The 15,712-nt window shown below is 35.0% G+C and overlaps 1 protein-coding gene across 2 annotated transcripts in view; it reads left to right on the top strand.

The window, feature by feature from the left end:
* The window catches only part of LOC138691753 (serine/threonine-protein phosphatase 6 regulatory ankyrin repeat subunit B-like), a 78,113-nt gene that overhangs the window by 19,540 nt on the left and 42,861 nt on the right, over positions 1 to 15,712 (top strand). The window contains exon 1 of one of the 2 annotated variants that reach the window (XM_069814094.1): positions 2,019 to 3,357. The exons of the other annotated variant lie outside the window; for it this stretch is intronic. The gene's annotated coding sequence lies outside the window, so the exon portion shown is untranslated. Of the gene's footprint in view, positions 1 to 2,018; positions 3,358 to 15,712 lie in introns of those variants that run through there. 2 annotated transcript variants of the gene reach the window in all.

Genomic DNA, 15,712 nt, shown 5'->3' on the forward strand with positions numbered 1-15,712 from the left:
TTAGGTTAGTAATTACATCAATAGGATGGGTTCATAGTTTCCAACGTGTTAACATTTCTTTTATAAAGAATTTATACTATTTTTGAACTTCTTATATGGTGATTTTGGTAAGTTTTGAATTTTTTTTTTACATATGAATCGAGGTGGTACTGTATGGATTGGTGTGTGGAAATAATTAGTGTAGTAAAATTATCAGTAACATTATTTGTGTCCCTAATTTTTACTGACGAAAGTTGACAAGCCTAGGTATCTGGGAAATGCTTTTCATATTATACCAGTAGTAATTACTTACTTACTTATGGCTTTCAAGGAACCCAGAGGTTCAGTGCCGCCCTCACATAAGCCCGTCATCGGACTCTATCCTGAGCAAGATTCCTACGATCATATCCTATCTCCCTCAAATCTATTTTAATGTTATCCTCTCATCTACGTCTCGGCCCCCACCCAAAGGTCTTATTCCCTCCGGCCTCCCAACTAACACTCTACATGCATTTCTGGTTTCGCCCATACGTGCTACATGCCCTGCCCACTCAAACGTCTGGATTTAATGTTCCTAATTATGTTAGATGAAGAATACAATGCGTGCAGTTCTGCGTTGTGTAACTTTCTCCATTCTCCTGTAACTTCATCCCTCTTAGCCCCAAATATTTTCCTAAGAACCTTATTCTCAATCATCCTTAATCTCTGTTCCTCTCTCAAAGTGAGTGTCCAAGCTTCACAACCATAAAGAATAACCATTATACTAGTAGCACCTAAAAAATTTAATTAGCCTTCAATTATAAAATCCATGGGAAAGGTTTCACACATTTAGAAACTGCAGAGTTTTATGTTTGCCAGTAGAAATAAAAAGGCGATCAAGCATCTTGCGCAAGTTACTAAAAATGACGACATAAAAGACCCAATATCCACAGGGAGAACTCATTGTATGGATACTCTGCATTAGAACGAGTAGTTGTTTCCTCCATTTCGTCGGCCCTATCCTGGAATATCATGATTAAATACTATAAACTTTATTTCTACAGACTTGACTCCTTGACATTTCAATTTTTCTTAGTAGTACAATATGGTCTACTACATAGAAAGCCTTACTGAAGTCTAGGAATATTCCCATTGTTGATTTTTTCTCATCGATGGATTTGACCGCATTAAAATCAAACTGTACATACAACTAGTAAAGCGTTAATTTTTCCTGAATGCTTGCAGCAGTTCAGTGTTAAGATTGAATTGTTTCCTGAAATTTTTTTATGTCTATATAGGATTACACTTTCAAAGATTTTAGAGAGTAATAGCAGTGGATAGTGGATAGTAATAGCAAATGTTATATGATATTTTATTGTGTGTAAACAGTTTTTAAATTAGGAGTTAGAATTAAATTAATTAAAAAGTTAGTCTGCTATATACTGTACAGTATGTGATTAGAAATGGTTTTCGAATTTGACTATTTTCCAAAAAATAAACAAATATCTCAGGGACGATTTTTTTGCCGTCCATAGGCACATGCGCATCTGTTCTCTCTGATCCCCATTTCATTTCTAGTAATATCTGCATCTCGCTCCCCTGAGCTGTTTTCTGTGGTCACTCATGACATGTCAATTTAATGAAAACATAAAGTAAAATCTTCGGTACACCATGCAGTGATAATTGTACTTTTATCACAACGAATAATTGTAGTAATTTATTTATTTATTTATTTATTTATTTCTCGTAATGTCGTATAATATTTGATTTGGCTTGGAGGATGAGGGGAGTACGTTACACTAAACTCGCATCCTAAGTAATGCAAATCGTGTGTCATTATTCAGCAGTAATAATTAACCATTGTCGTGGAATATTTCGCCACTATAAATGATGGTAAATCATACTCTTTTCCTCAAATAACCCTACTGATTGTCTTAAGGCAAGACAAACTAATAATTATACTAATTGAATAATAATAATAATAATAATAATAATAATAATAATAATAATGGTTGTTATGTTTATAATCTTCGTACTCGATCCGTAATGCAAAATTAATCAAAGAATTTTGACGATACACAATGCTTAGTAATGGAACTATTCATCATATAATAGGATTGCGAGGCGAACCTAGCGGCAGAAATTGTCATGACGCTCAGAGACAGCAATGATACCTCTGTCATTTGTCTGTGAATGATACAGAACGTAGACCGTAGTTTGTGGAGCAGTTCGGCAGCATCGATTGATGTTGATGGTGGCTATTTCAAATACCCACATTAAGCTACAATATCCGAATCTAATCTCGATTTGTTCCAAAGTTATTAATGAACAAAAAGGGTATACATTTTGTGGGCTATTCTGTATGTACAGAAGATTTTTATAATAGAGTCTACTATTATAACACAAAGGTTTAGTATCAATATTCAATACAAGTTTTTGCAGAGAAGAAGGAAAAGCGATTGGAAATGATACACAAAGTGTTAGTAAGGTACGTGTAGGCCTATATTAAAAATAGTTATTTATATACTTATTTTCTATTTTGAAGCGCGTGATATACAAAATGCATCTTCATTTCAAACATGAATGAATCTCCACTTCAGGATTCGCAAATTAATAATCGAGTTTTCTCTTTCATAAAAAAATCTTGGCGTTCCCATTGCAGAAGTCTACACTAAACCATTGAAAGGAGAGATGAGGTTAGGTCACTACGGAATACTTAAGCTTAAGTACAATATTATTGAAATAAAAAGAACAGAAATACCTATAGCCTACGTAGGTAGTTATAGAAATACCGTTACTACAGCATTTTCTGAGGGATGACTTGGAAGAATTTTGTTTTAGCTCTTTTCTCAAAGTTAAAACTCCGTAATTCTAGGAAATATCTGCGGTGCATCTGTTCGAAGATTATGGCAGTAAGTTATGTTTATCCATGTGTTTAGTTAAAGCAGTGTTGCCAATATAGCCACGTAGTAGCTAAATCCAGCCATTTCGAATACTGATCTAGCAATTCTGTGCTTCATTTAGTCGTTCCTGGCCATTTTGAATATTTTTATATTAACTCCAATGTTTATTACTTGTACAAGCATACGTGGATCTACTTCTCGATCTATAACTTAACAACGGTCACAACATTGCACAATAGCATGCAATGACGCATTGCAGCATCGGTATTGGACACTTCCTCCGATCCTCTCCCTTCCCACCGAGCATGTGATGATGTCATGAACTCATTATATATTTCACACCATTCAAGGTTGCATGTGCGTTGAGATTTGTGTCTGCAGACTGCATTGCATTCAATCTTAAAATAATATTAGTTGCTATGTGATAGTTCAGCTAGGTATCATACTGTGATGTGATGTGATTGAAATTAGTGATTGTGTTTTAATTAAATTTCACGTGAGTAATAAAATATAACATTAATCATTGCGAAACTTAAATGTACTCAAAAGTATCGAAAAGAATAGGAGAATCTGGGGGAATTAAAAGACTGGATATGACCTGTTCCTACAGACAGTGCTTTTTGTAAATTCTGTAAGTCATACTTCTGCGTTATCTTTGTCCCATTCGAATGCTGAAGTAGAGAGAGTTTTCAGTCAAGTCATTATCGTTAAAAACAAAGTGAGGAACATAATCATAATCATTTATTACATCCACTGATCATATACATGATATGGGACATGTCATGTTTACAAACTAATAATTAATTACATAATATACATAAAAGTAATAACTATAATTAAATGCAACACAAATACAAATATACAGAACTTGGAACTTGATTGAAGAAACCTACAGGTCGGTCGTTTTCGGCTATAAGTCCCGTTTGCAGTATGTTTTGAAGTCAGGAGTCAATTCAACCATCGCGTCTTTCATGAGAAGACATCCTTCTCGAAGTCAGGATCTGGAAAAGAGGAAATAACGTTTTTTGAAGTAAGGCGTTCTTTTTCTATTCAGTTATGACAATTTTCAATCAATTCGGTGAATGTAGAGTATCCAACGCCCACTGAACGAATATTTCACTTTTATCACTGCCAATGTTGCGCTATAATCGTATATGCAAGGTAGGCTATAACAAAAACCTAAACTAACCAAACCTAACCTGACAAAGAAGCAACAAGTTATACTAAATATGTGTAAAATTGGCCTATGTCTCTATATTGGGCGGGACATAAGTAACATTGACCTAGAATTGTGTTAAAACTTTAAATAAAAATATTATCTTTATTTCTTGTATTGTACTGGTGTGTGTCTGAATTTGTAGGAAAGCTATGATGATGAAAATAAAAACATTGTCGGCTATTTTGAAGTTTGGATCACGCCGTATGCAAAACTCTAGATCATAGTATTACAGATTCCTCAAGCCCATGCTAGAATTTGTAGCATGTGGAAAATAACGGACGCCACAGTCCAATAACCAATATTAGATGGCAGAGTACCTGACACGTACATAGAGTAATACGGCTGTGGTAATACTTTACCACAGTCTAGTATATACAGTCACGAAGCTCAATATGTAATAAATATGCATCCATAGATAGTTACTAACCACTAGGATCGATACTATTGCCTCATTACAGACAATGCGAAATAGTACCTGCACAGTCTATTGTTCCTAGCAACCTAAACTCAGGCCGTGTCTCAAAGCTCAAGTCCATACTACACACTAGTGGCTAGCAACTAGGTGACTTGTAAACTACACACTAGGGAGCTTTGGAAATGTATGCTTGAAACATGGCCTTCTTTATAGACTATTTTTTCTAAAAACCATGACTCCACGGTGCAGCACTGAATTAAGAAGGCAGAGTCCTGATGCAGGTTCATTACGAGTTATGTGGAAAAGATAAGAACTTAATATATTACAATAATATTTAAAACATTGCACAGAAAGTACTAACAATGTCAATGTTCAAAATTAACGTGTTATTATACATAATATTTATATTATTTCACTTCCAAAGCATTTTCAGATTTCAAAACCCCAATACCATGTTTGTTTAGTGAACAAGTCAACAATCAAGCAAGCATTTTCGTTTACTAGCTACTACGGACTTGATTGCTATGCACTATGTAGCTTTGGATCATAATTTCTGACGCCACATCCGGCTATTTAGTCAACAATCTAGTTCACTTCAGCTGAAAATGTAGCTTTGAGACACGGCCTTAATCTTAATGACTGTAAGCTTATATACTAGACTGTGACTTTACCACACAGTCACCTGTGACTTTACTTCATGCCATCCGCGAATTCCTTTCTCACTGTAATGTGAGGTTATGTTAGAATGTACTTTAATGTGTCGCTAAATTGTAGCATACAGAAGCCTGTTTTACCCAAATTTTTCAACACATATAGATGATGTGGGAAAATTTCAGTATACGGATACCTCACTGGCAACAGTTATCTTAAAAGACTGAAAAGAGGAGATTTGCCTATGTTTGTCGAATGCGCATCGTGCTTACGAAAAGACACTATTTATTTTGTGTGCACAAGGTCGGAGTTTTGAATTAGAAAGCAAAAGCAGGTATCCGTGTTCTGAAATTTATCCGAAAGGGGAAGAATTATTGCCCCCCCCCCCCAATATGTTTCCTCTTTTCTACGCCTACATGTTTTCATTTTACAGCTGTATTATATTATCCGATATAAAAGCAGATAAATAATAACTGTGTATCCGTCCACATTAAATCCATTGTGTGTTCATAATGTCGGCGTAATATATTACTTTATGTACAGCTGTCAAAAGAAAAAGTGGCCGCTCTCCTGTATCAAAGTTCCCTTCGGATATCTTCGCTACAATTCGGAGACAGGCGATGTTACATGTTGTTGGACCACGTTGCCTGATATCTACAGTTATAATTGAAGTATACTGTGTGTTATTCGATAGCATAATGGTAGCGTTCAGGCCTCTTATTCATGAGGTCCTGCGTTCGACTACAACCTCGTGCTTTTTATGTCCTTTTTTGTTCTGTTTTTGAGAGAGACAAACTAGACATAATGGCTCCTTTCTCTTTTATGATTATTTTAGTAATTAACATCAGGTTCATTAATATATTATGCCATGACTTTATCATTATCATTATGATATTGTGGCTGCAAATGGAAAGAAAAAATATTTTATTCTCAATAAAATATCTTTCGTGGCATAAACATAACAAATTTACTGGCGTCGGCCTTAAAACATTCAAACAATTAAGCGTTCAAAAAACAAATCAAAAAGCCACAATTCAATATTTAGTCTATCTTCCTCTTATCTCGATCATCTTGCAGTCGAGTGGGCATGGAATTGACTAGTCTTTGCAAATAGCGACTGTTCTTAGACACGATATTCCAGGCATTCTGAACATACACACATAAATGTTCTGTCCATGGGCAGGTCTTACATTGCAAACCCAGCAATCTCTTTCCTATTTTCTGCCTTCCTCTTAGTCTCCGCATATGATCCACATATCCTAATGTCGTCTATTATTCTTTTCAACCAGAGACCCAAACAATTCCTTTTTCTCTTTCTAATCAGTTTCAACATCATTCTTTCTTCACTCACTTTTTCAAATACAATTTTATTTCTTATTCTGCCTGTCCACTTTACACGCACCGTTCTTCTCCACATCCACATTTCAAATGCTTCAATTCGTTTCTCTTCATTTCGTCGTAATGTCCATGTTCTTTCCCCATACAATGCCACACTCCACACAAAGCACTTCACTAGTCTCTTCCTTAGTTCTTTTTCCAGAGGTCCGCAGAAGATCCTTCTTCTTCTATTAAAAGCTTCCTTTGTTCATGTTTGCAGTTTTCTTGGGAAGGATAGGCCTAAATGCGGTAACATCCCGTTGCTTTCCGCACACCACTATCTCTTTCGCATCTTATTAAATTCCAAGGGGCCCAAGCGTGGAGATGAGAAGAGTGGATTTGACTAATTGGGCCCTCCAGACTTCACCGAAAGTCACGGCAAGGGTTAAAAATATTAATTCTATCAGGATGTTTGACCCGGTCAGAGACCGGGAAATCTCAATTAGCCTTTACCCCCCCCCCCCCCCCCGCATCCTGGACTAGCTTCTACGAATCATCAGAAGATCTTAGAGTGTGATTGGGCCAATTTTTCCAAACATGTTTCCACACTTTTGCTCTCGTAGCTCAGCGGACGAACGTCGGAATTTAGATGTCAACGTCTCAGGTTCAATTCCTCGTTACTCCTTTTCATCTTATTGTGGTTCAAGGTAGCATAATGTAATAATACAAAAAGAAAAACTAATACCAGTATTATGCAACTGGATTTTTCCAAACCTAATATTAAATTTATGTTATTTATACAGTATCACTAAAGAACGATAACAGAATATAAATGATAAATATCGGTTTGTTTAATTAATATATTGCAAAAGAACAATAACAATATAAATAACTTGAATACTGTTTTATAATGCTAATGAAGGAAAACAGAATATAAATGATAACTTGAATATTATTTAAATCGCTAAAGAACGATAACAATATAAAAAACGTGAATATTATTCATATCGGAATTTCACAGATTTATTACTGATGTATTTAAGAAATTGTAGAAGAATAGTAAATAGTAAGTGTCCTATTTATTCTTCTTGGAGCCAAATTTGTAACTTTTAAAAGTGTGGTTACTATGTTGAAGTGTATGTGTTGTAACGGATGCTTGATTTGTTATGTATGTGAGTCAGTCATGAGATGCTTGTTGTCGTCGCAATGTCGTAATTATAATTTGATTGTGTTTGTGTGACTATTGTGTATTAATTTATGATGTATGGTACGGAAAGCTGCATATTTGTGTTATAGAAGTGTTACGTATGTGTGTTGTTAATGTTTTTGTATGTTACAAATTGATACCTGATATTTGTTTTGCAATCGCAATGCCTAATTTATGGATTGTTTATGTTTTGTTTACATCGCGTAAGCTAATTTAATTTTCTTTTCCATTTCTCTTTATGCTTATCTTTTTTGTGTATAAAACTATAGCCCTAACATACATATGTAAAATACGGCTAGCCCCTATTGGAAATACAATAATAATTATTATTCATATCGTTATAATACGATAACAGAATACAAATGATGACCTGAATTTTATTCATATCTCTGAAGAACGATAACAAAATATAAATAACGTGATATCCATAAAGAACGATAACTGGATATAAATGATAATTTGAATATCATTTACATAGCTAAAGAAAGATTAAAAAATAAAATGAAAACTTGAAGAAGGCCCGAACCCACGACCTTTGAATCATTAAACAAGCACTCTACCGCTGGTCTACGAGGCGTAGATATGGAACACTTTCATAGTTCCGGAACTGCTTGTACAAGCACATGCATCGTGTAACATCGCCGCGACCCGAAGTGGACTTTGAAAATATTCGCTGTTCACGAGTGCGGCCACTTTTTTTTTTGACAGCTGTACATTACACAACTGACAGATTTTTTTTTTTTTCGTTTACGAATTAAGAGGTTATACTAATAATTTTCTTTTCATCTGAATTATTGCTACAATATGCCTTTGTATTTTTATTCGCTCTGTATGTTATTAAAATTGTACATCGTCGTTGGTTATCAGATTGTTTTAGTATTCGTTGTATGTCAGACTAACGGTATTGAATTATGTCCATAACGTGGGCGGGATATTATCAGGCTGCAAAATTCGCTCGGAATGCATTTTTTACAGAATTTTCTTTTTTTTTTTTTTTTATTAGATTTACGATACCCCGTGAGGTTTTTCTGTTGATGCAGTGTTAATTGCAATGTACGGTAATTCTGTTACTTTTCTAGACAGTTTTATATCCATTATCGTAAACGTATTGATTTAGATCCTTTACCCTACTGTAGGTATTTTGCTCTCTACAAATGAAATAGAATAGTTGTTTGTAACGACTCCTAGTAAGCTTATGCAACCACGATGCCTTCTGACTGCCTCCCTTACGAATTTCTTTCTCACTATCATCAAATTTCCTTTATACTGGTCCTTAAATTGATGAAACTAGCGCTGAGGTAGTTACGGTGATTTCTGATGTGAAAATCGTTCAATTTATAAAGCTGAATTCGAAAACAATTTTTGTAACTTCTCCTTGTCCTTACTTGGAAATCTAAGTACATATTACGACAATATCTTTTCCGTCTTCTGCAGTTGACATAATCACATGGACATTCTGACTGAATAATTTGTTACACAGAGAACTTTGAGACAATAATAACACTTGAAGTTCTTTATACAGGGTGTTTCAAAAATACGGGGGATAATTTCAGGTACGTATTTCCCACATGTAGACAATCAAAATAGTTCATTACAACATGTGTCCGGAAATGCTTTATTTCCGAGTTATGGCCTTCACAACATTGAAATTCACAGGAACGTTTTTCTTTCCGCAGGTCGTTGCCGTCAAAGGAGACATTAAGAGGGCACTCTGACAGTTCATTCCGAGGCGAAGGTTACATTCAGTGTTGTGTAGGCGTTAGACTGTGCGACATGTATTCAAATCAATTGCTTGGCCTTCACGCTCACCTGATCTGAACCCTCTCGATTTCTAGTTGTTTTTTTTTTATTGGGTTATTTTACGACGCTGTATTAACATCTAGGTTATTTAGCGTCTGAATGATATGAAGGTGATAATGCCGGTGAAATGAGTCCGGGGTCCAACACCGAAAGTTACCCAGCATTTGCTCTTATTGGGTTGAGGGAAAACCCCGGAAAAAACCTCAACCAGATAACTTGTCCCGACCGGGATTTGAACCCGGGCCACCTGGTTTCGCGGCCAGACGCGCTGACCGTTACTCCACAGATGTGGACAATTTCTAGTTGTGGGGCCATTTAAAATCATTGGTTTATTCGTCTCCGGTGCCTGATTTGTAATCCCTTCGGAATCGAATTGTGGCATGTTCTGAGGACATACGCAATACTCCTGGAGTTTGGGATCGTGTTCGCAGGTCAATGAGACATCGATGTGAGGTGTGTATTCAAGCAGGAAGTGGACATTTTGAACATCTTCTGTAATGACGACCTGCGGAAAGAAAAACGTTCCGGTGAATTTCAATGTTGTGAAGGCCATAACTCGGAAATGAAGCATTTCCGGACACATGTTGTAATGAACTATTTTGATTGTCTACATGTGGGAAATACATACCTGAAATTATGCCCCGTATTTTTAAACACCCTGTATAATAATTCATCTGTAAGGGTTAAACTAGCGCGTGGGTAGTTCCCTTCGTACTCTACTTTTACACCTTGCATATACGGGTCTGTAACAGGTCTGGTTTGGTCAGTGCTGTCATGGTAATTTTTCTCTTGGCCATACGCCACACCCCTTGTTTTCTTCCTTGAAATATATTTTACTCTCCTCTCTCTATCTCTCCAACTGCCATTTAATAATTTTGGTGAATGTTACTTATGTCCCGCCCACTATAGGAGATATAGACCAGTTTTACACTAATCCTAAACATATTTAGTATAACTTGTTGCTTGACAATAGATATCTCAGTCATGACAACCTCATAAAATATCCTATCAATTGAATAATCAATCTTGCTACGTACAACATAATTATATTATATTATTACCCATTTCAGCGAGTACTACTGACGACCTCTGCAAAATACGACAATTTGGTCCAGGGAGCATTCTCTTTTGGCACAAGGATGATTTATGTAACATGTTTCTAAATTATTAGTCTTTTAAGTACCGGTACATTCTTTAATAAATCATTGGAAAACAAATGTGAATATAGGGATGTGGAGTGAGTACGAAATTATTATTATTTTTGGCGCATCATTTTTACGTAAATAACGACAAATAAAAACTAACATGCCACATATTTTAAGAAATACAGGAAACATGCATGAATATTATTCACCATTCTTAATGATCTTGGGATAGGAAAAAAACGTATGGAATAGAAATTACATACAATTAATGTGCGTGTAATAAACAATAAGCAAACCATCTTCGATTAATCATTTCAAAACAATGTGAATATAGCGTGGATTGTGTAGGAAAATAATTTCTTATATGTTGCTCCCAATGTGCATCATTGTTAACTTACGAAAACAAATGAAAATTAACATGGCATATAAACACTATTTGAAGAAAGATAGGAGATATTAAGTAATATTCAGTGTTCTAAACGATCTTTGGGTGGAAAATAACAATGAAATATGTATCAAATAGAAATTACATACAGATGACGATATAAAAAACAGTAAGTAGAATCATATCTGATTAATAAGCTTAAATTACTCAGGTTTAGTGTAAGAGTGGTCTATAACTAACAATGTCTTCCAGCAAATTACTTAATTCATAAAAACGAAAGAATCTTGTTAGAAGATTGAATTTGTGTATTTTCTCTGAAACTTTCCAAATATCTGTAGGCAGTCTTTTACATTAGATTGCCGAAAATTGGTTTATAGCGCAGCATTGGCAGTGATAAAAGTGTGAAATATTAATTCAGTGGGCGGTGGATACTCTACATTGACCATAATTTTTTTAATATTAGAGAAGAAGTAAAGAAATTGTTTTGCTTTACATTTTAATTGTACAACAAGCTTGATTTAAGGAATAGCGTATACCATGTAGCCACACTGTAAATGCACACTTGTCTCGAATCTTGGAGTGTGTATTTGCAGCACTTATTGTTTTTCAACCATTATTTTTTATAATCCTGGATTCCAGTCCTGCAGAGGTGGACAGTTTTTGTTTAGGAACATCAAACAAAATACATTAGGAACAGCAAGAGATGATCTAAGATCTGTACAGATATCCGCGTACAAAACTTAGGCACCCATATGCTGTATGGCTCCGTACAGAAAAAAATTTTCTTTTCCCCATATGATAATTAAAAAAAAAAAAATTGTAGGTTCCCATATGATGTATGGCCCTAATTAAAAAAAAAATTGTAGGTTCCCATATGATGTATAGCGTCCATGACAGCACTGGGTTTGGTTAGTTTAGGCTCTTTTATGCTTTGCATATACGCTCAACTGCATCTCCAAAAAAAAAAAATCCCTTAAAATTGAATGGTTTTCACTTCAGAAATCATCAGAACCACCTCAGCGCTAGTTTCACCCAGATAAGTGGTTACCAATTAATCATTTGAATGAAATAGCATCACACAATGCTGCCAAAAAAATTTATTTATTTATTTATCTATTTATCTATCTATATGTCTTATTTGTTTGTCTGTTTGTTTGTTTGTTTATTTATCTAATGCAGGGCAGCAAAATATGTCAAAATGCGGAGAGATTTGCAGGTGACGAAAATCAACACTTCGTGCATTGTAATGCAATGTATTATAAGTTATCATGTAATTAATTAATTACTAATTCTAATTACTTAAATTGATAATGATCGGGTGTAATATATATATATATATAGATTTATAAGTATACGTTTGCTTAGATATGCTTTATGGGTCATTTAATGTCAAACCAAATCAGTCGCTCAAACCTGACCTCAGATTTTTATGAAACGTTCAGGAATTATTCTTCCCAAAGATCTAAATTAAAATATATTTTTAGAAAAATTGTCTCTTGTGAGGTTTTGACGTTGAAAATGTGCGAAAAAAAATTCGTTTGCGCTAACGTTTTCAATCTTTAATAACTCCAATTCTGCAAGTTGGTTTACACCTCATTTTAAAGGGAATTTCACGAGCTTCAATTTGATATCTAACTTTGACTATGTTTGGTCAAATAATACGAAAATGGAAGAGATCAAAATCTATTTTTTTTTCAAAATATTATGAGATTTTTTTTTTTTTTTAATTTTGAAAAAATATATTTTCTCATTATTGTTACAAACTACAAAACCTGAAACTTTTAAAACAGGATATCAATGGGATCAGGGATAGAGGAAAAGATACAATAAGCAAACGCAATAAAGGGTGGATACTCAACAATTCTACAATTACAATCCTGTGAATGAGACTAGAGTTTTCGTGAAAAGCTACTAATTTTCAGAGGTTTTAGTTGGTTATTTTACGACGCTTTATCAACATCTTAGGTTATTTAGCGCCTGGATAGATAGAGGTGTTAATGCCAGTGAAATGATCTAGCACTGATAGTTACTCAGCATTTGCTCATATTGGGTTGAGGGAAAACCCCGGAAAAAACCTCAACAAGGTAACTTGCCGCAACCGGGAATCGAATCCGGGCATTTTCAGAGTAATCAAGAGTATTGAATTATTACAGGGAGCTACTTCCTGAAAGCCAGATTGGTGTAATCAAGAGTATTGTCGGTTTTGTTGCCTGCCAATGCTGAAATTAATGTGTATTGTTGTGTATTAGGGGTAGAAAGCAATGAAGTAAAAATAAGTTTTCTGGAACCACGTGGAGTCGACCTGGTTGGCGAGTTGGTATAGCGCTGGCCTTCTATGCCCAAGGTTGCGGGTTCGATCCCGGGCCAGGTCGATGGTATTTAAGGTGCTTAAATGCGACAGACTCATGTCAGTAGATTTACTGGCATGTAAAAGAACTCCTGCGGGACAAAATTCCGGCACATCCGGCGACGCTGATATAACCTCTGCAGTTGCGAGCGTCGTTAAATAAAACATAACATAACACCACGTGGACCTTCTCCGTTCTTGAAATATTCAAATTTCCTGATATATTAGTTCTGCACAAAATTGCGGCATTGACTAAGTGGATCCTACAACAACAACAACAGGAAGAATTTATTGTCTAAGAGAACATGAAACTCGAAGAGCAAACAAGAAATTACTTTTAAAATCAACACAGAAGAAATGGGACCTTTGATAACAGAAGTACATATCAAATTGAAGCTTGTGAAATTCCCTTTAAAATGAGGTGTAAAACAAGTCTGTATTACTTACAGAATCAGAATTATTCCAGATTGAAAGAGTTAGTGGAAACGATATTAAAAATGAATTACATCAAACCTAACAAGATACAATAAGTTTTCTAAAAGTTTATTTTAATTTAGACCTTTGGGGAGAGAATTCCTGAAAGTTTCATTACAATCCAATGTGGTCAGGTTGAATAACTCTTTAATAAGTTTCGTTGGTTTGGCATGGAATGAACCTTACAGTAGGCGTGGGTGTTATTTATACGCCTATACGTTTATTTTATTGCTGTCATTATTGTAATTTTATTGTATACTAGCCGCACCCATGCGCTCCGCTGCACCTATTAGAAATAAATATAAAGTAATTACATAATTAAAATAGGACGTTTGATCCAGGGAACAACATTTACAACAGCGCAAGATAATCTGCTTCGCTCATTACCCAATTTTTTTTGCATTGCATTTATTGAATATATATTTTATGTATTTTAACACGATTCAATTGAGCATAGTTAAAATTTGAATTATAAAATAATGGATTGCTAAGCTAACGTACTATTACTGCATTCTAAATCAATACACTCTCGTTGTTCGTTAATTCTCTGAGATTAAAATGAGCGTACATAAATATTATTTTAAGAAATACAGAAAACGAATGTACAAAATAGCCTATCAAATTTTCTGTGCATAAGAAGCTATTTTAATCTTACCTGTCCTCGATTTACTCAGACGTTACTGTAATAACATTATAGCATTATGTCCATCTAGAGAAACTACACTTTCCAATGGTGAAATAATAATTAATTATACAAATCGGTTAATTTAGCTTCTGATATTACTTCATACTAACACAGAAACATTCTGTGTAGGCTATGTTTAATAGCTTTCGATTGTTGATGTCCAAGGCCCCTGTTTCGATTGTTGTTGTCCAAGGCCCCTTATAGACGAAGTCATTTGTTCTTAATTCATTGCACCGTCTTAGATGTTGTTATTTTAATTTTAAAACTCATTTATCTCATTAAATATAAGTCCTATCAAAATTTTGTAAAGAATAAAACTTATCGGAAATCATTTTTAAAGAAACTTTGGTATTATCTTCCCATCTACGTCTCGGCCTCCCCAAAGGTCTTTTTCCCTCCGGCCTCCCTACTAACATTCTATCTGCATTTCTGGATTCGCCCATACGTGCTACATGCCCTGCCCATCTCAGACATCTGGATTTAATGTTCCTAATTATGTCAGGTGAAGAATACAATGCGTGCAGTTCTGAGTTGTGTAACTTTCTCCATTCTCCTGTAACTTCATCCCTCTTACAAGCAAACGTTCTGATGGGGGCAGATAAAAAAGTTAAACTTTTTCTTCCAACATATTAATGTCAAAAGAAGTGCTTTTACAAAGTCCACTCGACCGCAGTTACGAGGGGCGTAAAAAAATAAGTTCGCCAGGGGCCATTAACAGAAAAAAAACACAATTTCATTGGACAAATTTATTGGAACAGACACAGAAATTGTTGAGCTACTTTTGAACATATTTTCCATCGCAATTGAGACATTTCTCATATCATGGGATCAACAGAGAGAGATGCAGACGCAGTCAAACGCTGGTTCCAATCTGAAGCAGCTGACTTCTACGACACTAGAAACTGATCCCATGGTATGACAAATGTCTCAATTGCAGTGGGGGATATGTTAACATATAGAGCAACAATTGCTGTATCTGTTTCAATACATATTTTCATGCAATTATGCTTTTTTCTATAAACGGCCCCAGGGAAAATCACTTTCTGGACGGCCTCGTAATTGCGGTCGAGTGGCCAAAATTTGTATAAGCACTTCTTTTGACATTCTTAACACGGTGGAAGAAAAACAAATAACTTTTTTATCTGCCCCCATCAGAACGTTTGATTGTTAGCCCCAAATATTTTCCTAAGCACCTTATTCTCAAAC

This window comes from Periplaneta americana, chromosome 16 (genome assembly GCF_040183065.1).
Source record: "Periplaneta americana isolate PAMFEO1 chromosome 16, P.americana_PAMFEO1_priV1, whole genome shotgun sequence".
In the NCBI taxonomy this organism is placed as follows: Eukaryota; Metazoa; Arthropoda; class Insecta; order Blattodea; family Blattidae; genus Periplaneta; species Periplaneta americana.